We start from the raw sequence: 12,240 nt of genomic DNA, 5'->3' as shown, positions 1-12,240 counted from the left end.
GGATGTCCTCCACAATATTAGGAGTATCCCGATACTTTTGTTTCCTCAGTGTGTAATCAATCTGAAAGCTTCCAGCGTTACAGGTCTCTTCTACGTATACAACCTTCTTACACTTATCTTAAACCGCTACTGATGATAAAATTATGCTTCGTATAAAGCGCTGCTAGACGACTTCCTCTTTCATTCCTTCCCTGGCCCGTGTCCTCCCACAGTTTTTCAAATGGCTCTGAGCACTATGAGACTTAACTTCTAGGGTCATCAGTCCCCTAGAAATTAGAACTACTTAAACCTAACTAACCTAAGGACATCACACACATCCATGCCCGAGCCAGTATTCGAACCTGCGACCGTAGCTGCCGTGCGGTTCCAGACTGTAGCGCCTGGAACCGCTCGGCAACCTCGACCGGCCACAGTTTTTCCTTCCATTCCTTTACATGGTATCGAATTTCAGTTACCAGTCAAAATTTTCAGCCCCTTAACTATCTGAATAATTTCCTTTATCTCATCATACATTTTTCAATATTTCCTTTACCTGCGTAGTTGGATGTCTGTCTTAGTTAAGATATTGTGTTCACTGTGCTCTTCATAGTAGGGTACCTGTATTCCTGTTTTTTTTTTTTTTTTTTTACATTAATAGACATGTTCCTGAATTACCACTGTCTGACTTTTGATTTAATAACTATTTACTGACTCGACCAGACTGTTGTCACATTTCAGTAATTTCTACTATAACTTCAGCCTGTGTGTTTCCATTTTTAAATTCTCTAATTTAACTTGTCGATTAAGGGAAGTAACGTTTGACGCCCCAACCCATGGAATGCCAATCACGTTTCTCCTGAAGGTGACTTCTTTTGAAGTAGGCCCCGTCAAGAGTTCCGGATGGAGAACATCTTACGTCCAGAATATTTTATCTAAGAGAAGAGCCGCATACTGCAGCGAAATATAACAGCTGTAGCCTCCCCTTGAGCGAAGTGACACAACGATTAGCACACTTAACTCTCATTCAGGAGGACGACGGCTGAAATTGCCGTTAAGCCACGCAGATTTAGGTTTTCCATTACTTCCTTAACTCGCTCCAGTAAAAAACCGAGAACGTTCCTTTGAAAAGGTTACGGCCAATTTCCTTTTCCATCTCTTGGAAACCAAAGCTTGTACTCCGTCTCTAAAGGTCTCGCTATGATGGGTCGTTAACCTCTAATGTACCTTCCTTTCTTCCTTTAGTACCAGCACAGGAAGGCTATATTGGCTACTGTTACAAGTTCATATCAGTCAACCATCCAGATTGTTGCCTCACCGCAGATGCCCTGCGATTGTTGTTACACGACAGTACGGCTATGTGTATAGTTGAGGCACGCAATCTATCCCATCTCCGCAAGGAGCATTTTTTATGAGGAGGGGAACTCAGTAATGTCTCAAAATGTTTCATTGACGTTTTCACTGAAGATTAGAGTACTTATAACAAAAAATTGGCTCTGAGGACTATGGAACTTAACTGCTGAGGTCATCAGTCCCCTAGAACTAAGAACTACTTAAATCTAACTACCGTAAGGACATCACACACATCCATGCCCGAGGCAGGATTCGAACCTGCGACCGTAGCCGTCTACGGTTCCAGACTGTAGCGCCTAGAACCGCTCGGCCACTTGGGCCGGTGTACATATAACAGCTGGTAATTTTAGTGCAACACATATCGGAGATTTCCGCATTGAATCTTTCCTCTCCAGTAGAGTATACGCTATTTTGAAACATCCTTGCCCATTAAATCCACGTATCTAACGGGTTACGCAAAACTGGAACCTTGCCTTTGGCAGGCATTTTTCTTTTCTTCTGAGCTATTCAAGTGAAAGTCACAGTCCATCCCCTCACCGTCAATAGAAATGACTGAAGTGAGGTCTGGTAGTGAGTCATATGTGGATACTTCAGCAGGTAAGAGCACTGACCGCGAAAGGCAAGGTTCCGAGTTCAAGTCCCCAACCGACACACAGATTTCATATGAACGGAGGTTTCAAAGCAGTACACCCTCTGTAAGCTGCCTCATCTGTTGAAACTACACACTTTTGTTCGTACAAAATTATAAATTCACTTTATGCCCTAACATATACCACCAAAGGGTTAGTATGACGCTTTGGTAACACGATATGATTTTTGAATAGCAACAGGAGATGACAAAGTTCACATGAAACGCAACTTAATGCGGGGAAGTTACTTGGAAGTTAGACTGTTGAATACTGAATATGTGCATGTACTACAAACTACATAGCCTGAAAGGATAATTAATCACATCTGACAAGTCCTATTTGTGCAGGGACAAATATTTTTGCCTTCTATTACCACAGCGCCTAATAACCAGAAAACTTGTGTGGTGGATGCGATGATTAGCAATTAAGCCTCCTAAACCGTGGGCTACCTCTGAGTATCAGTGTCAGTTTTATCTGGATTGATGAAGATGTCATACAAGAAAAAAAATCTAGTGCGGCACCCATGCGCATTGTAACCCCGAGAAAATGTAACATTCGTGTAAGTAACACATTGCCCCTTAAAGCTAACTTTAAAGATTCAAAAATGAGGGCAAGAACAAGCGTTGGAATTGATAGTTCCCGGAATTAGGCCTAGGTGTCGAAGTCGAAACGTATGTTTGGTTGGTTGGTTGTTTGGTTGGTTGGTTTGTTGATGGCACAGGTCCAAGCAAGGTGGTCATCGGTACCATCCGATTAGGTAAGGATGGGGAAGGAAGTCGGCTGTTCCCTTCCAAAGGAACCATCCCGGAATTTGCCTAAAGCGATTTAGGGACATAACGGAAAATGTAAATCAGGATGGACGGAAGTGGGTTTGAACCTTCGTTCTCCCGAATGCGAGTCCAATGCGCTAACCACCGCGTCACCAACATAATTTACGATCAGTATAGATAAGCAGTTTATTCATGGTGTCTGCGAATAAACGTCGACTCAAAATGTCTGACATCCCTTCCATACAACATATCTCAGAATTACAGAATCACTTGAAAACATAATCGCGACTGAGAGAAGCAGTTTGTTATTCGCTTGAATTTACAAATGCCTAGCACAGATACGGGTTCCAACAACCACGTGTTCTTAAGCAAATCAGATTATAGCAAAGACCCAATATTTTGGACGTGAAATCCACATGTAAAAGACAACGTGCAAAAGGCACGATTTTAGCTAATTTGAATGTTATTATGGATCCTAATAATGAATATGCAACTAATATGAATGCAACTGAAATTGTCGTTGTTTGCTGCGCTTTCATGATAACATAGAATTTCTGGTCGAACACTACGTGCTGGCCACGCTGAAGTGTGTTACGTTCTCATTGGTCGGCTCTGGTCAAAGCATCGGCCTCGCACGTATAAGATAAACCAGCGTTTCCCTGTGTTGACAAAGACGTGCAGTTTTCGTGCAAAAAGGAGACTCGTGACTGATGGTCTGTGGTCAACAAGTGACTTCCGCTCAGCACGGTGCAGTTCTGCGACGTATTAAAGGCCTTCGTTATGAAATAGCCACCTTTTAACTACGTTGTAGCAAGAGAGGTTGACTGTAGAAACAGACTCCAGACTCCTAGGATGTAGCTAAACCACTTATCTTCAGTAACCTTTCTTCTAGGAGCTCCGCTCTAGCATCGTATGCAGAGAGCTTCTACGAAACATGAGAAGTCTGAGAATTGAAACTTCCTAGCAGATTAAAACTGTGTGCCCGAGCGAGACTCGAACTCAACTGGCAGAAGTAAGGCTGTGAGGGGCGGACGTGAGTCGTACTTCGGTAGCTCAGTTGGTAGAGCACTTGCCCGCGAGAGGCAAAGGTCTCGAGTTCGAGTCTCGGTCGGGCACACAGTTTTAATCTGCCAGGAAGTTTCATATCAGCGCACACTCCGCTGCAGAGTGAAAATCTCATTCAAGTCTGAGAATTATATAGCAGTGAGATACTGTCGGAAATGGAACACTGGGTGTCAGTCGCGAGTCGTGCCCGGGTGGTTCAGTTGGTATGTAGGTACAGAGATGTTTGCGTACAGTCTGGTTAAGATTAACCATTAATACGCGCTCATCTGGAGATAGATAGAGTCGAAAGTTGAACGAAGGGTAGCGGTTTGAAAGGGCAGAGGAAGAAAGTGCCAAGGCAAGAGCCAAGGGAAAAAAGTCTCTGTGATAGTTGGGTCTAGTTGTTAGAGCAATAGCGGTTTCCTTCCTCTCTGCGACAAGTCATGCAAGAATAGGCTAGTGGGTATCAGGCAGTTCGATACCTTTGACGTTGTGCGGTAGTGTTAATCGGCGTCTGCTGCTACGTAACGTTGTTCGCTTCTCGGTCAGCGTCATCATACCTGTAACAGTTAGATTCATCATTTTGTGTCCGATAGGTTATATATCGGATTCACAGTGTAGGGTAGTGTTGGCTGGTTGTTTGTGCGTTAGTGTGTGAGTTTGTCGGTTTTTCTTCTGTTGCCTGTTGGTCGTATCCAGTCAATATTCCTGATTGGCAGGGTTTTTCCGATGCTGTCGCTTGTGGGTGTATGTTGGCTCGCTATAGGTGGTTATGCCTCAGCTAGTAGAATCCTTGACCGCTTATGCTTTACCTGTGGTGCTGACCATAGTTTACTAGAGTAAGGTCGGCCAATGTGGCCGAGCGGTACTAGGCGCTACAGTCTGGAACCGCGCGACCGCTACGGTCGCAGGTTCGAATCCTGCCTCGGGCATGGATGTGTGTGATGTCCTTAGGTTAGTTAGGTTTAAGTAGTTCTAAGTTCTAGGGGACTGATGACCTCAGAAGTTAAGTCCCATACTGCTCAGAGCCATTTGAACCGTTTGAACCTAGAGTAACGATGAAAGGATTGTTCGAGTGTCTCGAGTTCCTGTATAGTCGTGTGGCGTGTTTTTTTTAATACTTTCTTGAGGGTTTCAAGGCCGTATTCATTATTAAGATCCACGGTGCGTGTGTAATGTGGAGCGTTGGAAATAATGCGTAGCACTTTGTTTCGTATGACCTGCAGGCGGCTCAGGCGTGTACGAGCTGTTTATCCCCAGACGGGAGGGCGTACGTCTTCAGAGGTCTAATCAGTGTCCTGTATATGGACCTCGAAACTCTCCTATTCAGTGTACTTTCCCTGTTGAGCATTGGGTAGAGCTGTTTGAGCCACGGGTGCGGTCTGTTGGTAAGTTTCCGGTCCAGCCCGACACCAAAATATCTGACTTTCTCTCGGTAACGTATTGGGCGTGCATGTTGCGTTACCTGTCGACAGTGTTGATGTTTGAGCAGTAGCATGGTCTCCGTGTGAAAAGAAATGCTTCGCACTTGCCGATGTTTACTTTTATATGCCATCGTTCCAACTATGCCTCGTCAGTTCTGTGTGCCGTCTGTATTCCTGAATTTATGGGGCTCTGAGCACTATGGGACTTAACTGCTGAGGTCATCAGTCCCCGAGAACTTAGAAATACTTAAACCTAACTACCCTAAGGATATCACACACATCCATGCCCGCGGCAGGATTCGAACCTGCGACCGTAGCAGTCGCGCGGCTTCAGACTGTACCGCCTAGAACCGCTCGGCCACCAGGGCTGGTCCTTGGATACCGTATTGTATCGGTTGTTTACCCTGTACGTCAGCGTTAAAACATCTGTTAGTAAGATATGAGTGTATGATACGTACGAGTCCGTCGGGGAAACAGGCATCGCTCGGTTTGCGTTAAGGCCGTTGTGCCAGAGACGGTCGAAAGCATTTTCGATGTCCACGCACACGGACCCTGCAGCTGTGTTCATGTTGTAGCACAGTATTATATATTCTACTGCGCGGAGATGATGATGTGTTGTTGAGTGGTTATTCATAAAGCCGAGCTGCTCCCGTCCTTGGCGGTCATTCGCGATGCCGTGGTTAGCGATGCGTTTTAGTATTACTTTCTCAACAATCTTGCTGAGTGAGCACAACAGACTGATAGGTCGGTAATTTTGTGGGAGGATGTGGTCTTCACCTGGCTTCCTGTACAGCAGAACCTTGGCCGCCTTTCAAAAGTAAGGGAAGTATTGGTGTTTTAAAATGACATTCGTTATGTGTGCAAGGTATTCTACGGCTCTATTGATGACCTCCTGGAGGACACGGTTTTGAATGCCATCAGGCCCAGGGGCTTTCCTAGCATTGGTATGTTTGATAGCCCAAGTAATTTCGTTTGCACTAGTACGTCTGATTTCGTCGTGCGTGGGCTGGGCTACAAGCCGTGTAACGCCCTGGACGGTTTCAAGTGGGGATACTGCATCTGAAGGATCGAGATTCTGCACGAAAGACGCTACAAGTGTTGTCGCCATATGCTCTGCCTTGTCCTTCGCGGAGTATTCTGGGCTGTGGTAACAGTAGCAGTGTCGGTCTGGGCGGGGGGAGGGGGGGGGGGGGGGCGCTGACAATTTGGTCTTTGTGGCAATGTGGAAACGGAGCGATTTATTTGACGTCGTAAAGGGCATGGAAATTTATTTTTGGGCCAAGGGGGAAGCATTTCCGAAACAGCTAAGTTTTGAACTCTTCGCGTGCTGCTGTGTGAAAGTATACTGTACATGGCAAAACTGCGCTATCCAAAACCGGCACCGAGGCAACTAAGGTGCGTCACAGGCCATTAGATGACATGGGAGAGCGACGGCTGTGGGCTGTGTACAGCCGAACAGACGTGCAACTGTTGAGCAACTGATGCATATGAACCAAGAGGCACCAACAGTGTCTCCTCAACGACCGTTTACAGGCGGAACAATCGTCTCGCTCATGCACACATACTGAGTACTGTTCATCGGCGACGAATCCTGGAATCTACACGCCCGTATCACGACTGGACGTCCGTTGAGTGGTCTTTTCAGATGAAACACGTTTAATGGTCCATAAGACAGACAGCCGTTTGTGTGGACGGCGTGCGACGTATGAAATCAAACACACGATGGAGCGTTCTGGTCTGGAGAATATTTTCTTGGCGTTACATGGGTAACCTAGTCATTCCGGAAGGAACAGTGAATCAACACAAGTATGCAACTATGCTTGGGGACCATGTCCTCCAATACATGCAGTTTGATTTTTCTCAACACGATGGCGTATACCAGCAGCACAATGCAACCTTTCACATAGTTAGCAGTGTATGTTTGGCTCGAAGAGCACCATGATGGGTTTATCCTACTCACCTGGTCACCGAACTCCCCGGATTTAAGCCCATCGAGAATTTGTGGGACCACCTCGATCGGGGTGTTAGCGCCATCGCCGTCAGCCATGAAACCTAGTGCAGCCTACCACGGCACTGGAGTTGACAAGGTCGTACATCCCTGTCGGTACCTTCCAGAACCCCATTGACGATGTAGATTTTATGTTATCCACAGTATCGTCTTGTAGAATTTTTTTAGCTTTTGAACGAATTTTCTGAGTTTGTGATCGCATATCTGGTCACACTGATACAGAATCAATGTACTGTGATGGGTGTCATTACCATTTCTTTTACTTTAGCTCCATGCAATAACGGCCATACAAAACCAACAGTGGTAAATCTATAAATCTACAGAGTTATTATAAGACGGAGTAAGTTAACTCACAGAAGAAGCTCAGTATTGTGGAGCGTTCAATATAAGCATATTAAGACTATTTGATTATCCTTATCATAATATTACGCAAAAATCTATTCTTGGAATGGTTTCAATTGAAGTATCTCATTCAACGTACTCTGAGCCTCATATAAAAATATAATTTTCTTTTCATTTCTGAGGTACGACTCTGTCTCCACCACCACATATGAAAAAAGTAACGATAGTTCAAATGTAAGTTATTCCAATGTAAAGAATACTTAGTTCTATGCAAAACAACCACGAATTTGAATAATATTTCTTGTACAGAATTACTTTTATAGAATTTATCAGTTTCATGGAGAAGCTTTTTTACATTTTGGGACCCTTCTGGATCACATGTTTAATTTCTATGGTGGCGGAATTAACTATGAATTCCACTTTTTAAGTTACGTTTGGTTTTATTTGATTATCTGTGGAGGAGTTTTCTTCTTTTACGTAGTTTTCAGTTTTTCTCGTCTCCATCTTGAATTCTTTACGCTGGTTGTCCTTGTGATCCGTGATCGAAATGTAATCATTGTAGAAGTAAGGGCCGCAATTTAACTTCGAGTCAGTACTACTTCATATATTTAATGTGTGAAGCTAAGCACGATACTAAATTCTAATTATCAATGAAAATTTTTGTTCAAATATCCCATTTCATCTTTTTAAATTTTCTTTTTAAATAAGCGTATACTAAGGTGTGTAAGCTTGCTACTCTCACGATCTCCAATCAAAGTCATGCTGCGTATTGCTAATTTCATCTTATCTTCTGTTCATTCTTGATCGTATGGAAGATCTTAGAAATGGGTTAATGGATTCTCTGCCGAGTAGGAAAACAAGCTATTATATATCATGGAATTTAGAACTTATCCCATCTCATTAAAGGGAGTTTACGCAGGTTCCGTCTTACCCTCATCAATCGTGTGTGCAGTGCCGACGGATGACGATTTGTAAGGAATCGTGATCTCAAACAGAGCAACTGTATCGTGCCTGTGATGAGATCTGAGTTCACGGTGACATGGATTGCTTCACATACACGAGAAACTCCATTAATTGTCATAGTGAAGCTCTCCATTTACCCTTTGAGGGAAACAATGACAAGAAATGGGAACGTGTGAGATGAGGTGGAATATTTAAAAAAACGTTATTGTCGTGGTTCACACCAAACTTCAGATATGTATTAAGTAATAGTGAATCAGAAGTGGAATTGCAGCTCCATTCCTGTAGAATGGTTATGTGTCGATAAAAGATTACAGCGGAAACCAGCGTATGGGATTCAAGGGTTAAAACAAGAAAAACTGGAAACTATATAAAAGGAGGAAAACGATAGATATTAAAATAAAACGAAGCGTGACTTAAGAAGTGGAGCTGACAACTCTATCACCATTGAAACTACACGAGTCAGCTAGAGAGGTCAGTACTACTTCATATATTTAATGTGTGAATTTATATACGACAGTAAATTCCCATAAAATTGATACATTCCATAACCATCATTCTATTCAATAAATATTGAAATTGGCGGTTTATTTGCGTCGACTACGTATTTCACACACTGGAATAACTTACGCTTGAAATGTCATTACTTTATTCTCTCACGGTGGTGAAACCAAACAGAGTCATGTCTCCAGAATGTAAAAACAAACACAAAATTGCGCAGTCTGATTCACGTAGGTGCATGGAAAAATTACGAGCGATACTTCAAGGTAATTACTAGAATATAAATATGCAACCTGAATACTACTTTCCATATGTGGTTCGTCTCAAGGAAATCTATCTGGTCAGGGTGCAGGAAATGATTTAAATCAATATCGTTATTCTTGCTAATTTAAGAGGACACATCATTCCTAAGCAGAACACGGTTGGCATTGGATCAAAGAGAGACCAGTGCTGAAAGCACATGGCTATTCTTGATAGGTACACAAGCAGAGTACCAGTTCAAGCATTACGCATGAAAATTAACTGAAAAACTCAACCAAATGAAACAATAAATCACTCCTGAAAATTCCATGAAATAAGTGAAATGACTTCTTCGTGAATGGCAAAAACTATTCACACTAACTGCAGTAAGAACCATAGCAAGTCGTGTTCCAAGGAACATTAATCATTACCAGGGTTGCGTAAGAATCCAGAGTGCCCCTCGAGAAGGCCAGCGGAGGCGGTTGCCTCGAAAGTACGTTTATTTTATGTGGTGGGCGAGGGACATTAATGTTTGGCGAGAAAAAGTGGAAGCACTGATACGTAAAGAAGCAGCTTTGCTAGACGTCTATGGGAAAAGCTACCGATATCGGTACTGCACAGCCCAGAGCACACAAAAAATCTCTGCTTCCCTCACGCATCCACAGAATCATATTTTGCTTTGATTATTCCGGGAAACGGAGGAGATATAGATAGGACGTTAACTGCCAAAAAACACAAATATAGTCGTACCCTCAGTATTCTCTTACCAAGGGAGTAAAACACACAGAAAAATTGTCCGACAGTGAAAATGAAAGTTGTCATCTACAGTGACTCTTCAGGTGCAATGCGTTATTCAAAATAAACTTGTCTTCATAAGAATACTTGAACCAAGTGGGCTAATAATATAAAGTAAATGTGTGTATCAGTCTTAAGTAATCCAGTATCAAGTAGCACTTATTTACGTCGAACATACCCAGTGATCAAGTAACTTCAACCAACTTCGTGTATAGTATTTATTGTGCTTCCATGTACTTCGTGTGTGCCATCATTATATGATTCAGATCCTGTTCACAGTTTCCCGAAAGAACAATATCCATTCATTGTAGATATGCAGATTAACATCTGTTTTCCAGCGCCAACTAATGATATATGTGCTGGAAATCTTGAACACTGAAATGTGCTGAGTAACTTCCGCATGCTGACGTTCCTCTCCCCTCATTGAAGTATACTGCGCGCTCTCTCAGCCACGTGGGCGATTGCGCACCAGTAATGCATCACCCTATGCTCCGTAACGTCCTTCTGAACAGGTGTGTTAACGTCGCTGGCGGCTGCCTCCCGGGACTTCATTGCACATAAAAGTGAATTGCGATGCGTAACTGCTAAGACCCCGGCTGTTTTCGGCTAACTGTAGGAATGTTTCACTGGCGTGAGCTGTTAACAGCTATTGCGCTCGTATTTCACATTTAACGGGGACAGACGAGTACCGTAATGTGGTATTGTGCTGTAAAAACCATGAAAATCCACCTTACATCACTTTGCTCTTACGAATGTCATATAAATTACAGCGTGATTTTAGCGACTCAACATGGCTTACACGTTATATCTGCATCTATACTCTGCAAACCACTTAATCGTGCGCGCCGGAAGATACTTTTTGTATGTGTGCCATTCCGCCTTTTCGTGTTGCAGTCGCGAATGGTCCTCGGGTGGAACGATTCTTTGTAAGCCTATCTGTAATGTTACCTCCATCGTCTTTTGCAAGATATAGATAGGCTTACTCTCGTACGGGCTTATACTCTAGTAAATTCGAGAGTAAACCAAATCTTCATGCAGAACACCTCTGTTCTAGTGTCTGCCACTACAGTTGGTTGAGCATTTTCGCACAATTTTCTTGCTTACTAAATGAAACCGTAACGAAATGTGCTGCTGCTCTTTGGATTATCTCTACTTCCTCCATCAGTCCTACCCGTTGCGTATCCGACTGACGAGCAATATTATCGTACTCACCAAACGAGAGTGTTAAACTATATGCTTTGTTAGTAATCTACACTTCCTGACATCTTCCAACAAATTTCGGTCTGGAATCTGCCTTACTTGCGATTACTTTTTGTGTGATCGTTCTACTTAAAATCACTCTGTAGCGTACCCCTAGATATTTGATAGATGTGATGCTTCCAATGATAATCCAGGAAGAGCATAATCATACAACTGTAGGTCTTAATGCCTATGTATACGCAGTACGTAACATGTGTTTATCTTGAGGATTAAGTGCCAATACTGTACCAGGATTCCACACTAGCCCCCACCCCCTATTTGTGTCTCTGTGAGATAAGTGTAATAGTGGGGTGGGGATAATAAAGAGGAAAAGATTGAATACCTAACGAAAGCGTAAAATTCTACGAGTCGGAGCATCGAATGTCGAAAGCTCCAATAGCTATAAAATCTTAAAAAGGGAGATACAAAAGCTCAATCTGGATACAGCGGGGTGAAATTCAAAGGCTCAATCTGGATACAGCGGGGTCAGAGAAGTGAATTGGAAACAATATAAGGATTCCAGAAAGAATTTTTCACTCAGCGGCGAGTGTGCGCTACATGTAAGTTTCTGGCACATTAAAACAGTCTGTGGGATCGGGCTCGAATCCTGAAACACTGCCTACTGTGGGCAAGTGCTCTGCCAACTGAACTGCACAAGCACGGCTAATGAGCCGTCCTCACCGCATTGCTTTTACCAGTACATCTCCTACCTTCCAAACTTCACAGTTGTTCTCCTGTGAAGCTTGCAGAACTAGCCCTCCAGGCTGCGTCCGAGTCGTGTCTCTGCAATTTCCTTTTTTCCAAGAGTGCTAGTCCGATAAATTTCGCAGGAGAACTTCTGGAAGTTTGGATGATGGGAGTTGAGGTGCTGGCGGAGGTAAAGCTATGAGGATTCGTTATGAGTTGTGTTTTGGTAGCACAATCAGTAGAGCGCATTGTAAAAAATTGTGAGTTCGACT

The 12,240-nt window shown here is 43.3% G+C and overlaps 1 long non-coding RNA gene and 1 other non-coding gene across 2 annotated transcripts in view; one reads left to right on the top strand and one right to left on the bottom strand.

Moving 5' to 3' along the window:
• LOC126419108 (uncharacterized) overlaps positions 1-12,240 on the top strand; it is a 266,337-nt gene that overhangs the window by 180,541 nt on the left and 73,556 nt on the right. The gene's annotated exons all lie outside the window — the stretch shown is intronic.
• Positions 1,567-1,649, bottom strand: Trnap-ugg (transfer RNA proline (anticodon UGG)). Its single transcript has one exon. It is a non-coding gene; the product is annotated as a tRNA-Pro (tRNA).

The sequence above is a fragment of the Schistocerca serialis genome, chromosome 9 (genome assembly GCF_023864345.2).
Source record: "Schistocerca serialis cubense isolate TAMUIC-IGC-003099 chromosome 9, iqSchSeri2.2, whole genome shotgun sequence".
Lineage (NCBI taxonomy): Eukaryota > Metazoa > Arthropoda > Insecta > Orthoptera > Acrididae > Schistocerca > Schistocerca serialis.
The sequence above is the reverse complement of the archived record's forward strand: the minus strand, read 5'-3'. Positions and strand labels throughout refer to the sequence as shown.